Here is an 8,846-nt window from a genome sequence, read left to right as displayed (position 1 = left end):
TGATGTGCAGTCTTCCCAAGGAAACAAACCTTTCCAGCGTGGAAATGGTCCCCAGCAGACTCATCCATTCCCTCGCCGAGCAAGTTTCTTTCCTTAGAAAGGCTGAGATCTTTTCTAAGCCTAGCCGCTGACGTTCCTGGGACGGAAACGCTCGAAAAGCCACTGAATCCATCTGAATCCCCAGATACACGATGGACTGTGTTGGGGTCAGATGCGACTTTTTCGAGGTTGACCAGAAGTCCCAGGGACTTCGCTAAGGCTAAAGTGAACTGCACGTCCTTCAGACACTTCTCTCTCGACGACGCTCTGATCAGCCAGTCGTCGAGATATAGGGAAACTCTTATTCCCGAAGAGTGTAGCCACCTCGCTACATTCTTCATCACCACTGTGAACACCATCGGAGCCGTGGTCAGTCCGAAGCACATAGCTCTGAAACTGCCATACTTTGTTGTTCAAGACAAATCTTAGATATTTTCTTGAAAGAGGGTGGATCGGGATGTGGAAGTACGCGTCCTGCAAGTCTAAGGATACCATCCAGTCGCCCGGTCTCAAAGCTCCCCAGAACAGACTGAGGCGTCATCCATCGTGAATTTGCTCTTTTCCACCCCCCGGAAAGATTGAGCCTGCTCACATCTAGAACTGGACGCCAACCTGACGACTGCTTTGGTACCAGGAAGATTCTGTTGTAAAAACCTGGAGACTGCAGGTCCGCGACTTGTTCCACCGCTCTTTTGTCGATCATCTGTTGAAGAAGATCGAACAAGACTTTCTTCTTTTCTCCTTGATAGGATGGAGAAAGGTCTCTGGGAGTCGTATTTAAAATGAAGAGAGGAAGTTTCAAAAAGGGGATCTTGTACCCCCCCTGCTCCATCCACGATCTTGAGAGACCAAGAGTCCGTGTCTCTCTCTCTCCACGCTCCCGCAAAAAAAATACTTCAGTCTGGCTCCGACTGGTGTCTGAAGGACATGCTTTTCACTTGGAAGGCTTTGGCTTAAAGGAAGCTCTTCCTCGTGAAAACCCTCTCCCTCGAGGAGCTGCTCTCGAGGGGGGAGCCCCACGAAAGGGCTTAACTTTCTTCGGCGGACGAACTGCAGCCGAAGAGGTTGAAGGTACGGCTGACCGTCTAGTAGACTGGGCCAAAAGGTCCTGAGTAGCCTTCTCTTGTAAGCTGTTCGTCAGGTCCTTAACCAAAGTCTGGGGGAAGAGATGATTCGAAAGAGGCGAAAACAACAAATCTGCTTTCTGAGCTGGCGTCACCGAACGAGCTGTGAAATTGCACAGCAAAGCTCTCTTTTTTAGTAAAGCTGTTCCAAAGTGAGAAACGAGCTCCTCCGAACCATCCCTGACGGCTTTGTCCATACATGCTAACACGTTGGACAGCTCCCCCAGACTAAGAGATTCTGGGCTTCTCGCTTGCAAATCCAGAACTCCCAAACACCAGTCAAGGAAGTTGAAGACTTCCATTCCAGTGGTTCCTGAGCAACCCTTCAAATGAGGTCATGTCTCCGACGCGGTCCAAGTTACCTTGGCAGAGGGTAAAAAGCGACCTCCTCTGCAAATCCACCAGGCTGGAGAAATCTCCCTGAGCAGAAGAAGGAATACGAATTCCCACTTCATCTTTGGTTCTATACCAAATGCCCCCTTTTCCACTAAGTCTAGTAGGAGGTAATGCGAAGGTCGTCTTACCTTGCTCTCTCCTTCGTATCATCCAGTCCTGGAGCTTTTTGAAAGCACGTTTTGTAGATAGAGAAGTCTTCATCTCTACAAACTCCGGGATTTTCTCAGTTTTAGATGAGGAAAACTGCGAAGGAGGAGACTTGGGAGCTGCGGGCTGAAATTTATCTTCAAACGAAGACCGCAAGAGTCGTACGAGGACCTTATAGTCCGAGATAGAAGGGGCTGTAGCAGGTTCCTCTTCAGCCGAATCGGCAGAGTTACTTAGCTCTCCTTCTTCTCTAACCGGAAGAGGAGACCGTCTGTCAGGAGAAGGCGTCCTAATGGCGGGTCTTGGCTTTATCAAAGGACCCCTATCCTTGATAGATGCAGCCTTAATACGGCTGTCTACTTTATGACGCTTACTGCTCGTTGACGGTAGAGCGTCCTGATGAGGACGAGCGTCCTCAGCGTCTTCCGCAGCAGTCTCACCTGCTCGAGAAGCGTCCTTACATGTCTTCGCTGGTATACGTGCCTGTGCACGTAAACTAGCGTCTGGGGGAAAGACTTCTTGATCAGAATCAAAAACCACCATCTTGAAAGGAGGTCTGAACGTCCTGGCGAGCTTCCTGCCAAGCGTCCTGTCTAGCGTCCTTGGTGAGCGTCCTGCCGAAGCGTCCTGTCTAGCGACCTGGCGGAGCGTCCTGACGAACGTCTTGCCTAGCGTCCTGCCAAGCGTCCTGACGAACGTCCTGCTTAGCGTCTTGCCAAGCGTCCTGACGAGCGTCTTGACAAGCGTCCTGACGAGCGTCTTGCCCAACGTCCTGCCGAACGTCCTCGTACAGAGCGTCCTCCTCAAAAGCGTCCTGACGTAACGTCCTTCTAGCGGACGAACGAGATCTACGAATCGCCGAAGGAGAAGCGATCGGCGAACGAGACGAAGTCGGAGAAGGCGAAGGAGGACTGCTTAGTCCTCTTGACAGGCAGTCTAAGGTCCTTCCTTCGCTTAGGCTCGACTGCTGCTGGGCGAGTCTCTGAGCCATAAGAGAGGATAGCTGTTCCTGAAGAGACAAAAAAGAAATGTTCTTCGTCGGGGAAGAATGAGCAGAGGAAGCAGGACTGATCCTGTGAGAAGACGAGGGCGAGGGGACGCCTCCTCCTTCTCACAGGTACAGCTACCTGTTTCTCAGGTGTACGCGCCTGTGCACGCAACCTAGCGTCCTCATCGAGGAAATCCCTACCTCTCTTCTGAGGCGGAAAGACATCATAAGCGTCTTCCGACGAAAGCGGCGAAAGAGGACGTGAAGCGGTTCCTCCGCAAATAAACGTCCTCTTTAACGGACGAGAGTCTCTCCCGAGCGCTCCACCCCTTGCGCGGGAGGACGCTTCGGAGGACGAGAAGCACTCTTTCAGGACGCGTGCTCGTGCACGGTCCTTGGCAGCCTGGGTCTTTGCTACATGGTCTGCCGAAGGGACGCCAGATCGGTGGGAAGCCCCCGTAACCCTCTTGCGGCTTTCGACATACCTTCTCCCTGGGTCTTTTGGGAGTCTGATAGAGGCTAGGCCTAGAGGCATTATGGGCCGATCTGACGCCCCCTCCACAACACTGGGGGCACGATCAACACTTGCACCGAGCCAGTTTCTAAGGCTTTCACTTTGTTCTCCAGAGTGCGAAGAGACTCCAAAATCATAGAGAGAGCATTCGCTTCTCCTGACACAGAATCAGAGCCCGAAGGCAACACAAGGTTTAGGGGTTGTAAACACTACAGGTGTTAGTGCAGGAGAGATGTTAGTCTTACCTTTGGAAGAAAAAAAAAAAACCACTCCTTGAGGAAGACCTCCTGATCCTATCGCGCTCCAATTTAAGGCGATAGGAACTCATATACTCTCCATTCATCATCAGTCAATTTCTCATTCATTCACACCGATGATCAATCAAACAATTAAGCCCCCTACAACTCATACATACTGTGTGGGGGTCTACCGATGCTTTCGGTAGCCTCACCTTACAATCAGCCTTCACACATACTCTGAAACTCACAACACTTGATCCAGACATATCTTAAAGAGAAAAGTCAATCCAAACTCAAAAAACGGTCCACTATCGCGCATGCCCAATTCAACAATCCAATTCAATACCAAAAAAATCAATCAGATACTTAAAAGCGAGTCAATTTCCAAAAAATCCTGAGCAGAGGTCTGTAAACAGATGTTTACCGACCGGCGACAGAAAAAAATATGAATAGCAAAATGGGAATGGTTCCTGATATCCGCCTCCCGCGCGGGAATGGGTACTACCACCTGGCCGCCCCCACTGCGTGTGCCGCGAGTTTTGAAATTTCTGTCGGACGTCAGAAAATACAGCTATATATATATCTGTCAGGTAAGTGGCATGAACAAAATGATAGTTTTATAATAAAAGGAGTTACATATTACTTACTGACCATTTCAAGCCCGTTCTCGCATAGATTTTGGGCAGTATAATGAAGTACCAGAATTTATTGATTAAAGCAATTTGCTCTTGAGCTTTTCCAATTTCCTCAACATTCGTTGTAGATATCTAAACATCTGTCCTTGGCTTAGCTAAAGAGTTAGGAAAGAAGCCCTGCCCACTCGTCTCTCTCTTACTGGGAATAATTTTCTCTCCTTTGCCCCCGGACCTAGAAAATCCATGAGGCTTTTAATGGTAAAAGAGCAAGGAGGCCATGGCTGAGAAGGGTTCTTATTTCTAGCCAGTAAACCCAGAATAAAGGAACAAATGGCATTCCCTTGCGAGAACCCTATATCTTCTGTCTATTGCATGGGGCTCACTTACTCTCTTAGCTGTGGCAAGGGCTACAAGGAAAATGATTTTTTGTCAAATTCATTAGTGATGACGATTGCATCGGCTCAAATGAGAAACAAGAGCCAGTTTAGAACCACATCTAAGTTCTAAGAACATGTCTCCTCCCTTACATCATTAGACGTATCAAAAGACCTAATAAGGTACAAGAGATCTTGGTTGGAAGAAAGGTCTAGACTTCTATGTCTGAAAATAGAGTTCGTATAGCCCTGTGTCCCTTAATGGATGATGAAAACCGGTTCCTAGCCACTCTCAGGTAGAGTAAAAAAAAGTCTGCTAACTGAGTTATAGAGGTATTAGAAGATGAAACCCTATTTTCCTTACACCAACATCTGAAGACTGCCCACTTCGCTTGGTAGACTTTACCATTGGAATGTCATCTACATCTAGCAGTAGCCTTTCTAGAAAAGCCTTTCACTCATAATAGTTTGCAGACAGTCGAAAGCCTGTCAGGGCCAGAGTGGACACGTCTTGGCAAAAGCTCTTGAAGTGGGGTTGTCTGAATAGACTTGGAATCGACAGAAAGTGTCTTGGTTGGTCCACTAGTAGATTGACAAGAACTTCTGTGACTATTCCAAAGGGAGGGAAGGCATATAGGTCCAGATTTGACCAATCTAACATTAACACATCTGTCGCTCATGCTAAAGGGAGAACAATAGCGGGAGAATGTGGTTTTTGGATGTTCCAAATAAATCCAACTTTGGTTCTTCCACAACTTCCAAAGTTTTGCATATACTTTATGGTCCAATTTCCACTCCATTGAAGTATCTGCTTTCAAAGGTTTAGCTCGACCCGATAACATTGCAATTGCCCAGAATGACCCTTGTTATCAGTTGTCTTCAATTCTGGTCTGCCCAAATCAAGAGGCTTTATGTTGTATTGCAAAGAGAAAATGAAAGGGTCCCCCCTTGACAATGATATAAGCTAAGGCCATGGTGTAGTCCGCATGAATCACTATTACCTTGCCACAGACTTCCGAGAAATATTGCAGACCTAAAAGAATTGCCTTTACCTCTCTCAAGTTAATATGCAAACTCTTTTCCTGATGAGACTATGTTCCTAATATCACTTTTCCTCACAGGAAAAGTCTCCAGCCTTGATCCCTGACATCGGAGCTAAAGTTCAGGTCGGGGTTCAACACTAAGATTTTCCCTCCTCCAACCTGTCCTAGGAGTTTCACCACCACAGATCCTCTTTTATCTCCTGCATTATGCCAAAAAGTGCAGATCTTTATTCACCCTCTAATCCCAATTGGCACCTAAGAAAAACTGAAGAGGCCTCATGAAAAGCCTCCCCAACCTCACAAATTGTTCTATTGATGCTAGTGCTCAACAGGCTCACCCACTTGGTAAAGTACCTGTTGAGGGTGAGAATGGTTGACCGTCTTCAGGTAGTCTCACATCCTTTGGGGAGAGGGAGAAGCCCAAAAACTGACTATTTATCTGCGTCTACAAATAAATCACCTGCTGAGATATGGAGGTGCGATTTTTCAAGGTTTAGAAGCAACCCTAAGTCTTAAGTTAATAGAATTGTCTTTTGAAGATCCTCCATGCACTTGCCCTTTGAGGGCGAGGAATTAAACAACCATCCAGGTGTATGGATATATTTATACACAGAATATGCAGCCAGTTGGCTAATGGGGCAAGTACTGTGGTAAAAACTTGTGCTTCTGTTGATAGCCCGAAGCATAAGGCTTAAAACTAGAACACTATCTTTTAACACAAACCTTAGGTATTTCCATGAATCCCGATGAACATTAATATGGAAAAAGGGATCGTTCATGTCTAAAGAGACCATACAGTATTTCTATGAATCCCAATGAACATTAATATGGAAAAAGGGATCTTTCATGTCTAAAGAGACCATACAGCCCCCTTGGTGTTTGGATGCTAGGGCTGACTGTACTGCTTCCTTATGAAACTTGGTTTAGTTAGGTAAAGGTTCAGAGCACTTACATCTGGTACTGGCCTCCAGCTTCCTGTGACCTTGGGTACCACAAACAGCCTGTTGTAAAAAACCCAGAGTTGTTCTCGACTAACTCTCTCACGCTCTTTCTAAGAGATCTGTGACTTCTTTGGAGAGGGCCAAATACTTCCTTGATCCTACTGAGTAGGCTATTAATGAAATAGGAGTGCTGGATAAGGGAGGCTATTCCCCGAAGGAGATGGAATACCCTTATTATAACACTTTTTATCACCCTTTTGTTCCCAATTTTTCCAAAACGACTGTGGTCTTGTCACCACTGGTGCATGAAGAATAGGACCCTCAATTGTGAGCTGCAGGCTTAGACGGTTTCTCTGTCTCTTGCCTCGTAAGCTGGAAGTTGTAACAGAGAGGATGATTTGGGTGCTATCCTGCATTGAATTTTGTGTAAATGCAAAGCTATCTCCTCTACTGTCTTCTGTGGAAAAAGATGCATATCATCCAAAGGCGAGAAGAGAAATGCAGACTTATGAGAAGAGGTAACTCCTTTGGATGTGAAGAATAAACGTAGCTCTCTTTTTGAGGACACCCATCATATACGGCAATGCTATTTCCATTAAACCATCTCACTGCTTTGTCAGTGCATGGAACCACACTATGCCAGTCCAATGAAATATCTTCTGAGATGTCTTTGTCCTGAATCTTCTTTACTAATGCCCCAATGTACCAGTTCAAAAAACTAAGAACCTCTAATACCTAGAGGTTTTTAAGTAAACAGTCCATTTCCAGCACTGAAACCATTGTTTTTGACAAAGAAAAAGCTGATCTACATGCCAGGTCAATAAGCTCTGAGAAGTCCCCCCAGGAGGAGGCAGCCACACCTAAGTATGGAGCTTCTTCAGTAGCATATGAGCAATATCTTCTAGCAGCCAAACAGGAAGGTGGAATAATGAAACACACCTCACCTTATCTCTTTTCAGAAAGCCAGGCCTCCATGTAAGGGTTGATCGCTCATCATGAATGAGGAGGCAGGAGACAAAGGTGCTGTAGGGGATGAAAAAATCAGGAAAGTTCACAAGAATATACTTGGGCAAGGCTGCATAAGTGGTAGGAGTCGATTCTTGGTCCAAGTCTTCTTCATCTAAAGAGATCAAGGAGAGCGAGAGATCATTGAATGCTACCGATAATGAATCAGCAGTCTACTTCTGAAGGAGACCCAGGACACTGTCCAACTGCTTCTGAAGTGGAACTAAAGAAGGGTCTCCATCGATATGCAACGTTGGAACAGAAGCAGTCACACTAGTAGCTGAAAACACAAGGTACTTGGATGAAGTGGACAAAGCGGCAGAGCCTGGGACTGCACAAACTGGAGGCTCGCCCGAGAGCGTACACTTTGGCACCAAAGAACTCTCAGGCACCAAATCGTGAGCAGGTACTTAAGGGCTCTTTTCTACAGACTGGTGCTGTGAGAAATAAGACGACTCTTTTGCTACTCGGGGCTTGGTTGCCAATGAGCTACAAGAATACACTTGGAAATCCGAATATTGCCTGGGTGCTACTTTCAGGCTCTCTGTCTGTGAATACAGGCAGTCCCCGGGTTACGACTGTCTCGCCTTACGACGTTCCGAGGTTATGACGCTTTTCAATTATATTCATCAGAAATTATTTCCAGGGTTACAACGCATGTTCCAGGGTTACGATGCCTACAACACTGATCCGGCAGATGAAATATGACACCAAAAATGCAAAATAATCAATATTTAAAGGTTTCTTAGATGAAAAATGCAATAAGAATGCAGCTTACATAGTTTTCAATGCACCCAAAGCATTAAAAGTAAGGTTTTCTTAGAATTTTTGACGATGTTCCGGCTTACGACGATTTTCGGCTTACGACATGTCTCAAGAACGGAACCCCCATCGTAACCCGGGGACTGCCTGTATCGTTCTGGGGGCCCCACTTACTGCATGAAGGTTGGGGCTAAGTGAAGGTTCACTAAACCTTTTGCTGGATAGCAGAGGGGAACTATCTTTGAACAACAAGTGTCTTTTCAGTGGACAAGACTCATCTGAAAATTTTCGCTGATGCCCTTGATTGGGGCTAGAATCATTAGAACTAGATGACAAATATGTCTCACTAAGATGCCTTTCCAACAACAGTCTTTTGTCAGCACCTTGAATGCTCCAGATGTGACTATGGGGCGACTGCCCATGAGCAGACCAACCTCCCTTGGGCCTCCAGCATACCTCCTCCCAGGGCTGAGAGGGTATGGCAGTGACCTTCACCTGGGGCCACAGTGGAAGCTAGAGTATCAAACTTCTGGCAAACTTATCTTTGAGGCTGGTGTAGCGATCTGGTTCGGGGGTGTGAACCAGGGATAGGAGACAGTGATTTTGGAGGAGGACTGGGAATAGGAGGTATTGGTTTAG

The sequence above is a fragment of the Macrobrachium nipponense genome, chromosome 2 (genome assembly GCF_015104395.2).
Source record: "Macrobrachium nipponense isolate FS-2020 chromosome 2, ASM1510439v2, whole genome shotgun sequence".
NCBI classification, from domain to species: domain Eukaryota; kingdom Metazoa; phylum Arthropoda; class Malacostraca; order Decapoda; family Palaemonidae; genus Macrobrachium; species Macrobrachium nipponense.
Note: the sequence above shows the minus strand (reverse complement) of the source record.